Consider the following 16,233-nt stretch of genomic DNA (forward strand, 5'->3'; position numbering starts at 1 on the left):
AGAATAAAAACAATTTGCCAGTAATAAGAAAAATCCTACAGCACCTGGTGTTCCCATGTGGCCTCCCTCCCAAGTACTAACCAGGCCCAACACTGCTTAGCTTCCAAGATCACACGAGATTGGGCGTATCCAATGTGGTATGGCTGTAGGTGAAATACAAGCACTTTTTTTCCCTCTTCTACTTCTATAACCAGGTAAGCTAATAAAAAATTTTCCTAACTGTTTTGGCTTACTGAAAAAAATCATGTGTTGGTAATGTAAAAAGACCTACAGGACATGATATAAGTAGGTGGTCTCAAATTAATATACTAAAGAGGCTCAACACTGGTTAGCTGCCAAAAGCAGTTGGAATTGGGCCGAAAAAGTGTGGTAAGTCTTTAGGTGATGGCTATTGTTTCTGTTTGACCTCTCCCAAATGTCTGTATCGGCAATAAAAAGAAAATGTTTCCAATTTAAATAGCTAGAGAATAAAAACAATTTGCCAGTAATGGGAAAAAGCCTACAGCACCTGGTGTTCCCATGTGGTATCCCACCCAAGTACTAACCAGGCCCAACATTGCTTAGCTTCCAAGATTAGACGAGATTGGGCGTGTCCAAAGTGGTATGGCTGTAGGTGAAATACAAGCACTTTTTTGCCCTCTTCTACTTCTATAACCAGGTAAGCTAATAAAAAAGTTTCCTAACTGTTTTGGCTTACTGAAAAAAATCATGTGTTGGTAATGTAAAAAGACCTACAGGACATGATATAAGCAGGTGGTCTCAAATTAAACTACTAAAGAGGCTCAACACTGTTTAGCTGCCAAAAGCAGTTGGAATTGGGCCTAAACAGTGTGGTAAGTTTTTAGGTGATGGCTATTGTGTCTGTTTGACCTCTTCCAAATGTCTGTACTGGCAATAAAAAAAAGTTTCCAATTTAAATAGCTAGAGAATAAAAATAATTTGCCAGTAATAAGAAAAAACCTACAGCACCTGGTGTTCCCTTGTGGTCTCCCACCCAAGTACTAACCAGGCCCAACACTGCTTAGCTTCCAAGATCAGACGAGATTGGGCGTAGCCAATGTGGTATGGCTGTAGGTGAGATACTGGCACTTTTTTGCCCTCTTCTACTTCTATAACCAGGTAAGTTAATAAAAAAGTTTCCTAACTGTATTGGCTTACTGAAAAAAATCATGTGTTGGTAATGTAAAAAGACCTACAGGACATGATATTAGCAGGTGGTCTCAAATTAAACTACTAAAGAGGCTCAACACTGTTTAGCTGCCAAAAGCAGTTGGAATTGGGCCTAAACAGTGTGGTAAGTTTTTAGGTGATGGCTATTGTGTCTGTTTGACCTCTTCCAAATGTCTGTACTGGCAATAAAGAGAAAAAAGTTTCCAATTTAAAAAGCTAGAGAATAAAAACAATTTGCCAGTAATAAGAAAAATCCTACAGCACCTGGTGTTCCCATGTGGCCTCCCTCCCAAGTACTAACCAGGCCCAACACTGCTTAGCTTCCAAGATCACACGAGATTGGGTGTATCCAATGTGGTATGGCTGTAGGTGAAATACAAGCACTTTTTTTCCCTCTTCTACTTCTATAACCAGGTAAGCTAATAAAAAATTTTCCTAACTGTTTTGGCTTACTGAAAAAAATCATGTGTTGGTAATGTAAAAAGACCTACAGGACATGATATAAGTAGGTGGTCTCAAATTAATATACTAAAGAGGCTCAACACTGGTTAGCTGCCAAAAGCAGTTGGAATTGGGCCGAAAAAGTGTGGTAAGTCTTTAGGTGATGGCTATTGTTTCTGTTTGACCTCTCCCAAATGTCTGTATCGGCAATAAAAAGAAAATGTTTCCAATTTAAATAGCTAGAGAATAAAAACAATTTGCCAGTAATGGGAAAAAGCCTACAGCACCTGGTGTTCCCATGTGGTATCCCACCCAAGTACTAACCAGGCCCAACATTGCTTAGCTTCCAAGATTAGACGAGATTGGGCGTGTCCAAAGTGGTATGGCTGTAGGTGAAATACAAGCACTTTTTTGCCCTCTTCTACTTCTATAACCAGGTAAGCTAATAAAAAAGTTTCCTAACTGTTTTGGCTTACTGAAAAAAATCATGTGTTGGTAATGTAAAAAGACCTACAGGACATGATATAAGCAGGTGGTCTCAAGTTAAACTACTAAAGAGGCTCAACACTGTTTAGCTGCCAAAAGCAGTTGGAATTGGGCCTAAACAGTGTGGTAAGTTTTTAGGTGATGGCTATTGTGTCTGTTTGACCTCTTCCAAATGTCTGTACTGGCAATAAAAAAAAGTTTCCAATTTAAATAGCTAGAGAATAAAAATAATTTGCCAGTAATAAGAAAAAACCTACAGCACCTGGTGTTCCCATGTGGTCTCCCACCCAAGTACTAACCAGGCCCAACACTGCTTAGCTTCCAAGATCAGACGAGATTGGGCGTAGCCAATGTGGTATGGCTGTAGGTGAGATACTGGCACTTTTTTGCCCTCTTCTACTTCTATAACCAGGTAAGTTAATAAAAAAGTTTCCTAACTGTATTGGCTTACTGAAAAAAATCATGTGTTGGTAATGTAAAAAGACCTACAGGACATGATATTAGCAGGTGGTCTCAAATTAAACTACTAAAGAGGCTCAACACTGTTTAGCTGCCAAAAGCAGTTGGAATTGGGCCTAAACAGTGTGGTAAGTTTTTAGGTGATGGCTATTGTGTCTGTTTGACCGCTTCCAAATGTCTGTACTGGCAATAAAGAGAAAAAAGTTTCCAATTTAAATAGCTAGAGAATAAAAACCATTTGCCAGTAATGGGAAAAACCTACAGCACCTGGTGTTCACATGTGGTCTCCCACCCAAGTACTAACCAGGCCCAACACTGCTTAGCTTCCAAGATCAGACGAGATTGGGCGTATCTAATGTGGTATGGCTGTAGGTGAGATACAGGCACTTTTTTGCCCTCTTCTACTTCTATAACCAGGTAAGTTAATAAAAAAGTTTCCTAACTGTATTGGCTTACTGAAAAAAATCATGTGTTGGTAATGTAAAAAGACCTACAGGACATGATATTAGCAGGTGGTCTCAAATTAAACTACTAAAGAGGCTCAACACTGTTTAGCTGCCAAAAGCAGTTGGAATTGGGCCTAAACAGTGTGGTAAGTTTTTAGGTGATGGCTATTGTGTCTGTTTGACCTCTTCCAAATGTCTGTACTGGCAATAAAAAAAAGTTTCCAATTTAAAAAGCTAGAGAATAAAAACAATTTGCCAGTAATGGGAAAAACCTACAGCACCTGGTGTTCCCATGTGGTCTCCCACCCAAGTACTAACCAGGCCCAACACTGTTTAGCTTCCAAGATCAGACGAGATTGGGCGCATCCAATGTGGTATGGCTGTAGGTGAAATACAAGCACTTTTTTGCCCTCTTCTACTTCTATAACCAGGTAAGCTAATAAAAAAGTTTCCTAACTGTTTTGGCTTACTGAAAAAAATCATGTGTTGGTAATGTAAAAAGACCTACAGGACATGATATAAGCAGGTGGTCTCAAATTAATCTACTAAAGAGGCTCAACACTGTTTAGCTGCCAAAAGCAGTTGGAATTGGGCCGAAAAAGTGTGGTAAGTCTTTAGGTGATGGCTATTGTGTCTGTTTGACCTCTCCCAAATGTCTGTATTGGCAATAAAGAGAAAAAAGTTTCCAATTTAAAAAGCTAGAGAATAAAAACAATTTGCCAGTAATGGGAAAAACCTACATCACCTGGTGTTCCCATGTGGTCTCCCACCCAAGTACTAACCAGTCCCAACACTGCTTAGCTTCCAAGATCAGACGAGATTGGGCGTATCCAATGTGGTATGGCTGTAGGTGAAATACAAGCACTTTTTTGCCCTCTTCTACTTCTATAACCAGGTAAGCTAATAAAAAAGTTTCCTAACTGTTTTGGCTTACTGAAAAAAATCATGTGTTGGTAATGTAAAAAGACCTACAGGACATGATATAAGCAGGTGGTCTCAAATTAATCTACTAAAGAGGCTCAACACTGTTTAGCTGCCAAAAGCAGTTGGAATTGGGCCGAAAAAGTGTGGTAAGTCTTTAGGTGATGGCTATTGTGTCTGTTTGACCTCTCCCAAATGTCTGTATCGCCAATAAAAAGAAAAAGTTTCCAATTTAAATAGCTAGAGAATAAAATCAATTTGCCAGTAATGGGAAAAAGCCTACAGCACCTGTTGTTCCCATGTGGTCTCCCACCCAAGTACTAACCAGGCCCAATATTGCTTAGCTTCCAAGATCAGACGAGATTGGGCGTATCTAATGTGGTATGGCTGTAGGTGAGATACAGGCACTTTTTTGCCCTCTTCTACTTCTATAACCAGGTAAGTTAATAAAAAAGTTTCCTAACTGTTTTGGCTTACTGAAAAAAATCATGTGTTGGTAATGTAAAAAGACCTACAGGACATGATATAAGCAGGTGGTCTCAAATTAAACTACTAAAGAGGCTCAACACTGTTTAGCTGCCAAAAGCAGTTGGAATTGGGCCTAAACAGTGTGGTAAGTTTTTAGGTGATGGCTATTGTGTCTGTTTGACCTCTTCCAAATGTCTGTACTGGCAATAAAAGTTTTTTTTCCAATTTAAATAGCTAGAGAATAAAAACAATTTGCCAGTAATAAGAAAAATCCTACAGCACCTGGTGTTCCCATGTGGCCTCCCTCCCAAGTACTAACCAGGCCCAACACTGCTTAGCTTCCAAGATCACACGAGATTGGGCGTATCCAATGTGGTATGGCTGTAGGTGAAATACAAGCACTTTTTTTCCCTCTTCTACTTCTATAACCAGGTAAGCTAATAAAAAATTTTCCTAACTGTTTTGGCTTACTGAAAAAAATCATGTGTTGGTAATGTAAAAAGACCTACAGGACATGATATAAGTAGGTGGTCTCAAATTAATATACTAAAGAGGCTCAACACTGGTTAGCTGCCAAAAGCAGTTGGAATTGGGCCGAAAAAGTGTGGTAAGTCTTTAGGTGATGGCTATTGTTTCTGTTTGACCTCTCCCAAATGTCTGTATCGGCAATAAAAAGAAAATGTTTCCAATTTAAATAGCTAGAGAATAAAAACAATTTGCCAGTAATGGGAAAAAGCCTACAGCACCTGGTGTTCCCATGTGGTATCCCACCCAAGTACTAACCAGGCCCAACATTGCTTAGCTTCCAAGATTAGACGAGATTGGGCGTGTCCAAAGTGGTATGGCTGTAGGTGAAATACAAGCACTTTTTTACCCTCTTCTACTTCTATAACCAGGTAAGGTAATAAAAAAGTTTCCTAACTGTTTTGGCTTACTGAAAAAAATCATGTGTTGGTAATGTAAAAAGACCTACAGGACATGATATAAGCAGGTGGTCTCAAATTAAACTACTAAAGAGGCTCAACACTGTTTAGCTGCCAAAAGCAGTTGGAATTGGGCCTAAACAGTGTGGTAAGTTTTTAGGTGATGGCTATTGTGTCTGTTTGACCTCTTCCAAATGTCTGTACTGGCAATAAAAAAAAGTTTCCAATTTAAATAGCTAGAGAATAAAAATAATTTGCCAGTAATAAGAAAAAACCTACAGCACCTGGTGTTCCCATGTGGTCTCCCACCCAAGTACTAACCAGGCCCAACACTGCTTAGCTTCCAAGATCAGACGAGATTGGGCGTAGCCAATGTGGTATGGCTGTAGGTGAGATACTGGCACTTTTTTGCCCTCTTCTACTTCTATAACCAGGTAAGTTAATAAAAAAGTTTCCTAACTGTATTGGCTTACTGAAAAAAATCATGTGTTGGTAATGTAAAAAGACCTACAGGACATGATATTAGCAGGTGGTCTCAAATTAAACTACTAAAGAGGCTCAACACTGTTTAGCTGCCAAAAGCAGTTGGAATTGGGCCTAAACAGTGTGGTAAGTTTTTAGGTGATGGCTATTGTGTCTGTTTGACCGCTTCCAAATGTCTGTACTGGCAATAAAGAGAAAAAAGTTTCCAATTTAAAAAGCTAGAGAATAAAAACCATTTGCCAGTAATGGGAAAAACCTACAGCACCTGGTGTTCACATGTGGTCTCCCACCCAAGTACTAACCAGGCCCAACACTGCTTAGCTTCCAAGATCAGACGAGATTGGGCGTATCTAATGTGGTATGGCTGTAGGTGAGATACAGGCACTTTTTTGCCCTCTTCTACTTCTATAACCAGGTAAGTTAATAAAAAAGTTTCCTAACTGTATTGGCTTACTGAAAAAAATCATGTGTTGGTAATGTAAAAAGACCTACAGGACATGATATTAGCAGGTGGTCTCAAATAAAACTACTAAAGAGGCTCAACAATGTTTAGCTGCCAAAAGCAGTTGGAATTGGGCCTAAACAGTGTGGTAAGTTTTTAGGTGATGGCTATTGTGTCTGTTTGACCTCTTCCAAATGTCTGTACTGGCAATAAAGAGAAAAAAGTTTCCAATTTAAAAAGCTAGAGAATAAAAACAATTTGCCAATAATGGGAAAAACCTACAGCACCTGGTGTTCCCATGTGGTCTCCCACCCAAGTACTAACCAGGCCCAACACTGCTTAGCTTCCAAGATCAGGCGTATCCAATGTGGTATGGCTGTAGGTGAAATACAAGCACTTTTTTGCCCTCTTCTACTTCTATAACCAGGTAAGCTAATAAAAAAGTTTCCTAACTGTTTTGGCTTACTGAAAAAAATCATGTGTTGGTAATGTAAAAAGACCTACAGGACATGATATAAGCAGGTGGTCTCAAATTAATCTACTAAAGAGGCTCAACACTGTTTAGCTGCCAAAAGCAGTTGGAATTGGGCCGAAAAAGTGTGGTAAGTCTTTAGGTGATGGCTATTGTGTCTGTTTGACCTTTCCCAAATGTCTGTATTGGCAATAAAAAGAAAAAGTTTCCAATTTAAATAGCTAGAGAATAAAAACAATTTGCCAGTAATGGGAAAAAGCCTACAGCACCTGGTGTTCCCATGTGGTCTCCCACCCAAGTACTTACCAGGCCCAACATTGCTTAGCTTCCAAGATCAGACGAGATTGGGCATATCCAATGTGGCATGGCTGTAGGTGAGATACAGGCACTATTTTGCCCTCTTCTACTTCTATAACCAGGTAAGCTAATAAAAAAGTTTCCTAACTGTATTGGCTTACTAAAAAAAATCATGTGTTGGTAATGTAAAAAGACCTACAGGACATGATATTAGCAGGTGGTCTCAAATTAAACTACTAAAGAGGCTCAACACTGTTTAGCTGCCAAAAGCAGTTGGAATTGGGCCTAAACAGTGTGGTAAGTTTTTAGGTGATGGCTATTGTGTCTGTTTGACCTCTTCCAAATGTCTGTACTGGCAATAAAGAGAAAAAAAGTTTCCAATTTAAAAAGCTAGAGAATAAAAACAGGTACTTGTGTATTTTGGCGGCGCCCATCGCATCGCATACCATAACACATACGATGGTATGCGATGCGACGCGATATCGTACGATAGTGCACGATGGCATACAATTTTGAAATTGTATGCCATTGTACATGGCATACGATGCCATAGGATGCGATGCAATGCGATTAAACATTGTATAAGCACCCTAATGGGTGCTTATACTATGTTAAGCACCCAAATGGGTGCTTACAATGTTAAATGCACCCCCACGCCACCCCCCACTATAAAAGTGAACCCGAAGCGTGGTGAGCGCAGCGAGCCCGCGAGGGGCAGCGGTACGCGTCCTACGACCTTTTCATACCCCCACTATCCACGTCGGCGTGGAGTTGAGATTAGAATAGTGTGGCGAGCGCAGCGAGCCACCGAGCCCGAAGTGTGGCGAGCGCAGCGAGCCCCGCGAGGGGACGCGGATACCTTCACAGGTAAACGCGTCCCATCGCGGGCTTCACAGGTGTCCGCGTCGCCACGGACACCTGTGAAGCCCGCGAGGGGACGCGTATAACTGTGAAGGTATCCGCGTCCCCTCGCGGTGGCTCGCTGCGCTCGCCATGCTTCGGGCTCGGTGGCTCGCTGCGCTCGCCACACTATCCTATTCTCAACTCCACGCCGACGTGGATAGTGGGGGTATGAAAAGGTCGTAGGACGCGTATCGCCGCCCCTCGCGGGCTCGCTGCGCTCGCCACGCTTCAGGTTCACGTTTATAGTGGGGGGTGGCGTGGGGGTGCATTTAACATTGTTAGCACCCATTTGGGTGCTCAAAAGCACCCTTTAGGGTTCTTATACGATTTTTGGTCGTATAGGGGATCAAAATCGCGTCGCATCGCATCGCATGCCATCGGGTGCATGGCATGCGATGCGATGCAATCTGTTCGTCGTACGACGGACATCGGGGGCGCCGCCAAAATACACAAGTACCTAAAAACAATTTGCCAGTAATGGGAAAAACCTACATCACCTGGAGTTCCCATGTGGTCTCCCACCCAAGTACTAACCAGGCCCAACACTGCTTAGCTTCCAAGATCAGACGAGATTGGGCGCATCCAATGTGGTATGGCTGTAGGTGAGATACAGGCACTATTTTGCCCTCTTCTACTTCTATAACCAGGTAAGCTAATAAAAAAGTTTCCTAACTGTATTGGCTTACTGAAAAAAATCATGTGTTGGTAATGTAAAAAGACCTACAGGACATGATATTAGCAGGTGGTCTCAAATTAAACTACTAAAGAGGCTCAACAATGTTTAGCTGCCAAAAGCAATTGGAATTGGGCCTAAACAGTGTGGTAAGTTTTTAGGTGATGGCTATTGTGTCTGTTTGACCTCTTCCAAATGTCTGTATTGGCAATAAAAAAAAGTTTCCAATTTAAATAGCTACAGAATAAAAACAATTTGCCAGTAATAAGAAAAAACCTACAGCACCTGGTGTTCCCATGTGGTCTCCCACCCAAGTACTAACCAGGCCCAACACTGCCTAGCTTCCAAGATCAGACGAGATTGGGCGTATCTAATGTGGTATGGCTGTAGGTGAGATACAGGCACTTTTTTGCCCTCTTCTACTTCTATAACCAGGTAAGTTAATAAAAAAGTTTCCTAACTGTATTGGCTTACTGAAAAAAATCATGTGTTGGTAATGTAAAAAGACCTACAGGACATGATATTAGCAGGTGGTCTCAAATTAAACTACTAAAGAGGCTCAACACTGTTTAGCTGCCAAAAGCAGTTGGAATTGGGCCTAAACAGTGTGGTAAGTTTTTAGGTGATGGCTATTGTGTCTGTTTGACCTCTTCCAAATGTCTGTACTGGCAATAAATACAAGTTTCCAATTTAAAAAGCTAGAGAATAAAAACAATTTGCCAGTAATGGGAAAAACCTACAGCACCTGGTGTTCCCATGTGGTCTCCCACCCAAGTACTAACCAGGCCCAACACTGCTTAGCTTCCAAGATCAGACGAGATTGGGCGTATCCAATGTGGTTTGGCTGTAGGTGAGATACAGGCACTTTTTTGCCCTCTTATACTTCTATAACCAGGTAAGCTAATAAAAAAGTGTCCTAACTGTTTTGGCTTACTGAAAAAAATCATGTGTTGGTAATGAAAAAAAACCTACAGGACATTTTATAAGCAGATGGTCTCAAATTAAACTACTAAAGAGGCTCAACAATGTTTAGCTGCCAAAAGCAGTTGGAATTGGGCCTAAACAGTGTGGTAAGTTTTTAGGTGATGGCTATTGTGTCTGTTTGACCTCTCCCAAATGTCTGTACTGGCAATAAAAAAAGGTTCCAATTTAAATAGCTAGAGAATAAAAACAATTTGCCAGTAATGGGAAAAACCTACAGCACCTGGTGTTCCCATGTGGTCTCCCACCCAAGTACTAACCAGGCACAACACTGCTTAGCTTCCAAGATCAGACGAGATTGGGCGTATCCAATGTGGTATGGCTGTAGATAAAATACAAACACTTTTTTGCCCTCTTCTACTTCTATAACCAGGTAAGCTAATAAAAAAGTTTCCTAACTGTATTGGCTTACTGAAAAAATCATGTGTTGGTAATGTAAAAAGACCTACAGGACATGATATTAGCAGGTGGTCTCAAATTAAACTACTAAAGAGGCTCAACACTGTTTAGCTGCCAAAAGCAGTTGGAATTGGGCCTAAACAGTGTGGTAAGTTTTTAGGTGATGGCTATTGTGTCTGTTTGACCTCTTCCAAATGTCTGTATTGGCAATAAAAAAAAGTTTCCAATTTAAATAGCTACAGAATAAAAACAATTTGCCAGTAATAAGAAAAAACCTACAGCACCTGGTGTTCCCATGTGGTCTCCCACCCAAGTACTAACCAGGCCCAACACTGCCTAGCTTCCAAGATCAGACGAGATTGGGCGTATCTAATGTGGTATGGCTGTAGGTGAGATACAGGCACTTTTTTGCCCTCTTCTACTTCTATAACCAGGTAAGTTAATAAAAAAGTTTCCTAACTGTATTGGCTTACTGAAAAAAATCATGTGTTGGTAATGTAAAAAGACCTACAGGACATGATATTAGCAGGTGGTCTCAAATTAAACTACTAAAGAGGCTCAACACTGTTTAGCTGCCAAAAGCAGTTGGAATTGGGCCTAAACAGTGTGGTAAGTTTTTAGGTGATGGCTATTGTGTCTGTTTGACCTCTTCCAAATGTCTGTACTGGCAATAAATACAAGTTTCCAATTTAAAAAGCTAGAGAATAAAAACAATTTGCCAGTAATGGGAAAAACCTACAGCACCTGGTGTTCCCATGTGGTCTCCCACCCAAGTACTAACCAGGCCCAACACTGCTTAGCTTCCAAGATCAGACGAGATTGGGCGTATCCAATGTGGTTTGGCTGTAGGTGAGATACAGGCACTTTTTTGCCCTCTTATACTTCTATAACCAGGTAAGCTAATAAAAAAGTGTCCTAACTGTTTTGGCTTACTGAAAAAAATCATGTGTTGGTAATGAAAAAAAACCTACAGGACATTTTATAAGCAGATGGTCTCAAATTAAACTACTAAAGAGGCTCAACAATGTTTAGCTGCCAAAAGCAGTTGGAATTGGGCCTAAACAGTGTGGTAAGTTTTTAGGTGATGGCTATTGTGTCTGTTTGACCTCTCCCAAATGTCTGTACTGGCAATAAAAAAAGGTTCCAATTTAAATAGCTAGAGAATAAAAACAATTTGCCAGTAATGGGAAAAACCTACAGCACCTGGTGTTCCCATGTGGTCTCCCACCCAAGTACTAACCAGGCACAACACTGCTTAGCTTCCAAGATCAGACGAGATTGGGCGTATCCAATGTGGTATGGCTGTAGATAAAATACAAACACTTTTTTGCCCTCTTCTACTTCTATAACCAGGTAAGCTAATAAAAAAGTTTCCTAACTGTATTGGCTTACTAAAAAAATCATGTGTTGGTAATGTAAAAAGACCTACAGGACATGATATTAGCAGGTGGTCTCAAATTAAACTACTAAAGAGGCTCAACACTGTTTAGCTGCCAAAAGCAGTTGGAATTGGGCCTAAACAGTGTGGTAAGTTTTTAGGTGATGGCTATTGTGTCTTTTTGACCTCTTCCAAATGTCTGTACTGGCAATAAAGAGAACAAAGTTTCCAATTTAAAAAGCTAGAGAATAAAAACAATTTGGCAGTAATGAGGAAACCCTGCAGCACCTGGTGTTCCCATGTGGTCTCCCACCCAAGTACTAACCAGGCCCAACACTGCTTAGCTTCCAAGATCAGACGAGATTGGGCGTATCCAATGTGGTATGGCTGTAGGTGAAATACAAGCACTTTTTTGCCCTCTTCTACTTCTATAACCAGGTAAGCTAATAAAAAAGTTTCCTAACTGTTTTGGCTTACTGAAAAGAATCATGTGTTGGTAATGTAAAAAGACCTACAGGACATGATATAAGCAGGTGGTCTTAAATTAATCTACTAAAGAGGCTCAACACTGTTTAGCTGCCAAAAGCAGTTGGAATTGGGCCGAAAAAGTGTGGTAAGTCTTTAGGTGATGGCTATTGTGTCTGTTTGACCTCTCCCAAATGTCTGTATCGGCAATAAAAAGAAAAAGTTTCCAATTTAAATAACTAGAGAATAAAAACTATTTGCCAGTAATGGGGAAAAGCCTACAGCACCTGGTGTTCCAATGTGGTCTCCCACCCAAGTACTTACCAGGCCCAACATTGCTTAGCTTCCAAGATCAGACGAGATTGGGCGTATCCAATGTGGTATGGCTGTAGGAGAGATACAGGCACTATTTTGCCCTCTTCTACTTCTATAACCAGGTAAGCTAATAAAAAAGTTTCCTAACTGTATTGGCTTACTGAAAAAAATCATGTGTTGGTAATGTAAAAAGACCTACAGGACATGATATTAGCAGGTGGTCTCAAATAAAACTACTAAAGAGGCTCAACAATGTTTAGCTGCCAAAAGCAGCTGGAATTGGGCCTAAACAGTGTGGTAAGTTTTTAGGTGATGGCTATTGTGTCTGTTTTACCTCTTCCAAATGTCTGTACTGGCAATAAAGAGAAAAAAGTTTCCAATTTAAAAAGCTAGAGAATAAAAACAATTTGCCAGTAATGGGAAAAACCTACAGCACCTGGTGTTCCCATGTGGTCTCCCACCCAAGTACTAACCAGGCCCAACACTGCTTAGCTTCCAAGATCAGACGAGATTGGGCGTATCCAACGTGGTATGGCTGTAGGTGAGATACAGGCACTTTTTTGCCCTCTTCTACTTCTATAACCAGGTAAGCTAATAAAAAAGTTTCCTAACTGTTTTGGCTTACTGAAAAAAATCATGTGTTGGTAATGTAAAAAGACCTACAGGACATGATATAAGCAGGTGGTCTCAAATTAAACTACTAAAGAGGCTCAACACTGTTTAGCTGCCAAAAGCAGTTGGAATTGGGCCTAAACAGTGTGGTAAGTTTTTAGGTGATGGCTATTGTGTCTGTTTGACCTCTTCCAAATGTCTGTACTGGCAATAAAAAAAGTTTCCAATTTAAATAGCTAGAGAATAAAAACAATTTGCCAGTAATAAGAAAAAACCTACAGCACCTGGTGTTCCCATGTGGTCTCCCACCCAAGTACTAACCAGGCCCAACACTGCTTAGCTTCCAAGATCAGACGAGATTGGGCGTATCTAATGTGGTATGGCTGTAGGTGAGATACCGGCACTATTTTGTCCTCTTCTACTTCTATAACCAGGTAAGCTAATAAAAAAGTTTCCTAACTGTATTGGCTTACTGAAAAAAATCATGTGTTGGTAATGTAAAAAGACCTACAGGACATGATATAAGCAGGTAGTCTCAAATTAAACTACTAAAGAGGCTCAACACTGTTTAGCTGCCAAAAGCAGTTGGAATTGGGCCTAAACAGTGTGGTAAGTTTTTAGGTGATGGCTATTGTGTCTGTTTGACCTCTTTCAAATGTCTGTACTGGCAATAAAGAGAAAAAAGTTTCCAATTTAAAAAGCTAGAGAATAAAAACAATTTGCCAGTAATGGGAAAAAGCCTACAGCACCTGGTGTTCCCATGTGGTCTCCCACCCAAGTACTAACCAAGCCCAACTTTGCTTAGCTTCCAAGATCAGACGAGATTGGGCGTATCCAATGTGGTATGGCTGCAGCTGAGATACAGGCACTATTTTGCCCTCTTCTACTTCTATAACCAGGTAAGCTAATAAAAAAGTTTCCTAACTGTATTGGCTTACTGAAAAAAAATCATGTGTTGGTAATGTAAAAAGACCTACAGGACATGATATTAGCAGGTGGTCTCAAATTAAACTACAAAAGAGGCTCAACAATGTTTAGCTGCCAAAAACAGTTGGAATTGGGCCTAAACAGTGTGGTAAGTTTTTATGTGATGGCTATTGTGTCTGTTTGACCTCTTCCAAATGTCTGTACTGGCAATAAAAGTTTTTTTCCAATTTAAATAGCTAGAAAATAAAAACAATTTGCCAGTAATAAGAAAAAACCTACAGCACCTGGTGTTCCCATGTGGTCTCCCACCCAAGTACTATCCAGGCTCAACACTGTTTAGCTGCCAAAAGCAGTTGGAATTGGGCCGAAAAAGTGTGGTAAGTCTTTAGGTGATGGCTATTGTGTCTGTTTGACCTCTCCCAAATGTCTGTATTGGCAATAAAAAGAAAAAGTTTCCAATTTAAATAGCTAGAGAATAAAAACAATTTGCCAGTAATGGGAAAAAGCCTACAGCACCTGGTGTTCCCATGTGGTCTCCCACCCAAGTACTTACCAGGCCCAACATTGCTTAGCTTCCAAGATCAGACGAGATTGGGCATATCCAATGTGGCATGGCTGTAGGTGAGATACAGGCACTATTTTGCCCTCTTCTACTTCTATAACCAGGTAAGCTAATAAAAAAGTTTCCTAACTGTATTGGCTTACTAAAAAAAATCATGTGTTGGTAATGTAAAAAGACCTACAGGACATGATATTAGCAGGTGGTCTCAAATTAAACTACTAAAGAGGCTCAACACTGTTTAGCTGCCAAAAGCAGTTGGAATTGGGCCTAAACAGTGTGGTAAGTTTTTAGGTGATGGCTATTGTGTCTGTTTGACCTCTTCCAAATGTCTGTACTGGCAATAAAGAGAAAAAAAGTTTCCAATTTAAAAAGCTAGAGAATAAAAACAGGTACTTGTGTATTTTGGCGGCGCCCATCGCATCGCATACCATAACACATACGATGGTATGCGATGCGACGCGATATCGTACGATAGTGCACGATGGCATACAATTTTGAGATTGTATGCCATTGTACATGGCATACGATGCCATAGGATGCGATGCAATGCGATTAAACATTGTATAAGCACCCTAATGGGTGCTTATACTATGTTAAGCACCCAAATGGGTGCTTACAATGTTAAATGCACCCCCACGCCACCCCCCACTATAAAAGTGAACCCGAAGCGTGGTGAGCGCAGCGAGCCCGCGAGGGGCAGCGGTACGCGTCCTACGACCTTTTCATACCCCCACTATCCACGTCGGCGTGGAGTTGAGATTAGAATAGTGTGGCGAGCGCAGCGAGCCACCGAGCCCGAAGTGTGGCGAGCGCAGCGAGCCCCGCGAGGGGACGCGGATACCTTCACAGGTAAACGCGTCCCATCGCGGGCTTCACAGGTGTCCGCGTCGCCACGGACACCTGTGAAGCCCGCGAGGGGACGCGTATAACTGTGAAGGTATCCGCGTCCCCTCGCGGTGGCTCGCTGCGCTCGCCATGCTTCGGGCTCGGTGGCTCGCTGCGCTCGCCACACTATCCTATTCTCAACTCCACGCCGACGTGGATAGTGGGGGTATGAAAAGGTCGTAGGACGCGTATCGCCGCCCCTCGCGGGCTCGCTGCGCTCGCCACGCTTCAGGTTCACGTTTATAGTGGGGGGTGGCGTGGGGGTGCATTTAACATTGTTAGCACCCATTTGGGTGCTCAAAAGCACCCTTTAGGGTTCTTATACGATTTTTGGTCGTATAGGGGATCAAAATCGCGTCGCATCGCATCGCATGCCATCGGGTGCATGGCATGCGATGCGATGCAATCTGTTCGTCGTACGACGGACATCGGGGGCGCCGCCAAAATACACAAGTACCTAAAAACAATTTGCCAGTAATGGGAAAAACCTACATCACCTGGAGTTCCCATGTGGTCTCCCACCCAAGTACTAACCAGGCCCAACACTGCTTAGCTTCCAAGATCAGACGAGATTGGGCGCATCCAATGTGGTATGGCTGTAGGTGAGATACAGGCACTATTTTGCCCTCTTCTACTTCTATAACCAGGTAAGCTAATAAAAAAGTTTCCTAACTGTATTGGCTTACTGAAAAAAATCATGTGTTGGTAATGTAAAAAGACCTACAGGACATGATATTAGCAGGTGGTCTCAAATTAAACTACTAAAGAGGCTCAACAATGTTTAGCTGCCAAAAGCAATTGGAATTGGGCCTAAACAGTGTGGTAAGTTTTTAGGTGATGGCTATTGTGTCTGTTTGACCTCTTCCAAATGTCTGTATTGGCAATAAAAAAAAGTTTCCAATTTAAATAGCTACAGAATAAAAACAATTTGCCAGTAATAAGAAAAAACCTACAGCACCTGGTGTTCCCATGTGGTCTCCCACCCAAGTACTAACCAGGCCCAACACTGCCTAGCTTCCAAGATCAGACGAGATTGGGCGTATCTAATGTGGTATGGCTGTAGGTGAGATACAGGCACTTTTTTGCCCTCTTCTACTTCTATAACCAGGTAAGTTAATAAAAAAG

General features: G+C 41.4%; 30 non-coding genes and 1 pseudogene across 30 annotated transcripts; all 31 read right to left on the reverse strand.

The window, feature by feature from the left end:
• Positions 1-32: 32 nt before the first annotated feature.
• Positions 33-151, reverse strand: LOC146034950 (5S ribosomal RNA). The gene has a single exon (XR_014460354.1). It is a non-coding gene; the product is annotated as a 5S ribosomal RNA (ribosomal RNA).
• Positions 152-496: 345 nt separating this feature from the next.
• Positions 497-615, reverse strand: LOC146034645 (5S ribosomal RNA). Its single transcript, XR_014460049.1, has one exon. It is a non-coding gene; the product is annotated as a 5S ribosomal RNA (ribosomal RNA).
• A 342-nt stretch (positions 616-957) lies between these two features.
• On the reverse strand, positions 958-1,076 carry LOC146032000 (5S ribosomal RNA). Its single transcript, XR_014457449.1, has one exon. It is a non-coding gene; the product is annotated as a 5S ribosomal RNA (ribosomal RNA).
• A 346-nt stretch (positions 1,077-1,422) lies between these two features.
• LOC146034381 (5S ribosomal RNA) lies at positions 1,423-1,541 on the reverse strand. The gene has a single exon (XR_014459787.1). It is a non-coding gene; the product is annotated as a 5S ribosomal RNA (ribosomal RNA).
• Positions 1,542-1,886: 345 nt separating this feature from the next.
• On the reverse strand, positions 1,887-2,005 carry LOC146034646 (5S ribosomal RNA). Its single transcript, XR_014460050.1, has one exon. It is a non-coding gene; the product is annotated as a 5S ribosomal RNA (ribosomal RNA).
• A 342-nt stretch (positions 2,006-2,347) lies between these two features.
• Positions 2,348-2,466, reverse strand: LOC146030951 (5S ribosomal RNA). Its single transcript, XR_014456432.1, has one exon. It is a non-coding gene; the product is annotated as a 5S ribosomal RNA (ribosomal RNA).
• A 345-nt stretch (positions 2,467-2,811) lies between these two features.
• Positions 2,812-2,930, reverse strand: LOC146032982 (5S ribosomal RNA). Its single transcript, XR_014458393.1, has one exon. It is a non-coding gene; the product is annotated as a 5S ribosomal RNA (ribosomal RNA).
• A 341-nt stretch (positions 2,931-3,271) lies between these two features.
• Positions 3,272-3,390, reverse strand: LOC146030493 (5S ribosomal RNA). The gene has a single exon (XR_014455986.1). It is a non-coding gene; the product is annotated as a 5S ribosomal RNA (ribosomal RNA).
• A 345-nt stretch (positions 3,391-3,735) lies between these two features.
• On the reverse strand, positions 3,736-3,854 carry LOC146034712 (5S ribosomal RNA). Its single transcript, XR_014460115.1, has one exon. It is a non-coding gene; the product is annotated as a 5S ribosomal RNA (ribosomal RNA).
• Positions 3,855-4,199: 345 nt separating this feature from the next.
• On the reverse strand, positions 4,200-4,318 carry LOC146034960 (5S ribosomal RNA). The gene has a single exon (XR_014460364.1). It is a non-coding gene; the product is annotated as a 5S ribosomal RNA (ribosomal RNA).
• Positions 4,319-4,661: 343 nt separating this feature from the next.
• LOC146034952 (5S ribosomal RNA) lies at positions 4,662-4,780 on the reverse strand. Its single transcript, XR_014460355.1, has one exon. It is a non-coding gene; the product is annotated as a 5S ribosomal RNA (ribosomal RNA).
• Positions 4,781-5,125: 345 nt separating this feature from the next.
• Positions 5,126-5,244, reverse strand: LOC146034647 (5S ribosomal RNA). Its single transcript, XR_014460051.1, has one exon. It is a non-coding gene; the product is annotated as a 5S ribosomal RNA (ribosomal RNA).
• A 342-nt stretch (positions 5,245-5,586) lies between these two features.
• LOC146030952 (5S ribosomal RNA) lies at positions 5,587-5,705 on the reverse strand. Its single transcript, XR_014456433.1, has one exon. It is a non-coding gene; the product is annotated as a 5S ribosomal RNA (ribosomal RNA).
• Positions 5,706-6,050: 345 nt separating this feature from the next.
• Positions 6,051-6,169, reverse strand: LOC146032983 (5S ribosomal RNA). The gene has a single exon (XR_014458394.1). It is a non-coding gene; the product is annotated as a 5S ribosomal RNA (ribosomal RNA).
• Positions 6,170-6,514: 345 nt separating this feature from the next.
• LOC146028719 (5S ribosomal RNA) lies at positions 6,515-6,623 on the reverse strand (annotated as a pseudogene).
• A 345-nt stretch (positions 6,624-6,968) lies between these two features.
• On the reverse strand, positions 6,969-7,087 carry LOC146033165 (5S ribosomal RNA). Its single transcript, XR_014458575.1, has one exon. It is a non-coding gene; the product is annotated as a 5S ribosomal RNA (ribosomal RNA).
• A 1,309-nt stretch (positions 7,088-8,396) lies between these two features.
• Positions 8,397-8,515, reverse strand: LOC146031944 (5S ribosomal RNA). Its single transcript, XR_014457395.1, has one exon. It is a non-coding gene; the product is annotated as a 5S ribosomal RNA (ribosomal RNA).
• Positions 8,516-8,857: 342 nt separating this feature from the next.
• On the reverse strand, positions 8,858-8,976 carry LOC146034055 (5S ribosomal RNA). The gene has a single exon (XR_014459462.1). It is a non-coding gene; the product is annotated as a 5S ribosomal RNA (ribosomal RNA).
• A 341-nt stretch (positions 8,977-9,317) lies between these two features.
• On the reverse strand, positions 9,318-9,436 carry LOC146031245 (5S ribosomal RNA). Its single transcript, XR_014456716.1, has one exon. It is a non-coding gene; the product is annotated as a 5S ribosomal RNA (ribosomal RNA).
• A 340-nt stretch (positions 9,437-9,776) lies between these two features.
• Positions 9,777-9,895, reverse strand: LOC146033433 (5S ribosomal RNA). The gene has a single exon (XR_014458842.1). It is a non-coding gene; the product is annotated as a 5S ribosomal RNA (ribosomal RNA).
• A 341-nt stretch (positions 9,896-10,236) lies between these two features.
• Positions 10,237-10,355, reverse strand: LOC146034056 (5S ribosomal RNA). The gene has a single exon (XR_014459463.1). It is a non-coding gene; the product is annotated as a 5S ribosomal RNA (ribosomal RNA).
• A 341-nt stretch (positions 10,356-10,696) lies between these two features.
• Positions 10,697-10,815, reverse strand: LOC146031246 (5S ribosomal RNA). The gene has a single exon (XR_014456717.1). It is a non-coding gene; the product is annotated as a 5S ribosomal RNA (ribosomal RNA).
• Positions 10,816-11,155: 340 nt separating this feature from the next.
• LOC146033434 (5S ribosomal RNA) lies at positions 11,156-11,274 on the reverse strand. Its single transcript, XR_014458844.1, has one exon. It is a non-coding gene; the product is annotated as a 5S ribosomal RNA (ribosomal RNA).
• A 344-nt stretch (positions 11,275-11,618) lies between these two features.
• On the reverse strand, positions 11,619-11,737 carry LOC146033305 (5S ribosomal RNA). The gene has a single exon (XR_014458715.1). It is a non-coding gene; the product is annotated as a 5S ribosomal RNA (ribosomal RNA).
• A 345-nt stretch (positions 11,738-12,082) lies between these two features.
• On the reverse strand, positions 12,083-12,201 carry LOC146032242 (5S ribosomal RNA). Its single transcript, XR_014457686.1, has one exon. It is a non-coding gene; the product is annotated as a 5S ribosomal RNA (ribosomal RNA).
• A 345-nt stretch (positions 12,202-12,546) lies between these two features.
• On the reverse strand, positions 12,547-12,665 carry LOC146030807 (5S ribosomal RNA). Its single transcript, XR_014456291.1, has one exon. It is a non-coding gene; the product is annotated as a 5S ribosomal RNA (ribosomal RNA).
• Positions 12,666-13,006: 341 nt separating this feature from the next.
• Positions 13,007-13,125, reverse strand: LOC146031710 (5S ribosomal RNA). Its single transcript, XR_014457169.1, has one exon. It is a non-coding gene; the product is annotated as a 5S ribosomal RNA (ribosomal RNA).
• Positions 13,126-13,471: 346 nt separating this feature from the next.
• Positions 13,472-13,590, reverse strand: LOC146035002 (5S ribosomal RNA). The gene has a single exon (XR_014460406.1). It is a non-coding gene; the product is annotated as a 5S ribosomal RNA (ribosomal RNA).
• A 575-nt stretch (positions 13,591-14,165) lies between these two features.
• Positions 14,166-14,284, reverse strand: LOC146033166 (5S ribosomal RNA). The gene has a single exon (XR_014458576.1). It is a non-coding gene; the product is annotated as a 5S ribosomal RNA (ribosomal RNA).
• A 1,309-nt stretch (positions 14,285-15,593) lies between these two features.
• LOC146031945 (5S ribosomal RNA) lies at positions 15,594-15,712 on the reverse strand. The gene has a single exon (XR_014457396.1). It is a non-coding gene; the product is annotated as a 5S ribosomal RNA (ribosomal RNA).
• Positions 15,713-16,054: 342 nt separating this feature from the next.
• Positions 16,055-16,173, reverse strand: LOC146034057 (5S ribosomal RNA). Its single transcript, XR_014459464.1, has one exon. It is a non-coding gene; the product is annotated as a 5S ribosomal RNA (ribosomal RNA).
• Between the last annotated feature and the right edge of the window lie 60 nt (positions 16,174-16,233).

This window comes from Crinia signifera, chromosome 8 (assembly GCF_055691185.1).
Source record: "Crinia signifera chromosome 8, ASM5569118v1, whole genome shotgun sequence".
Lineage (NCBI taxonomy): Eukaryota > Metazoa > Chordata > Amphibia > Anura > Myobatrachidae > Crinia > Crinia signifera.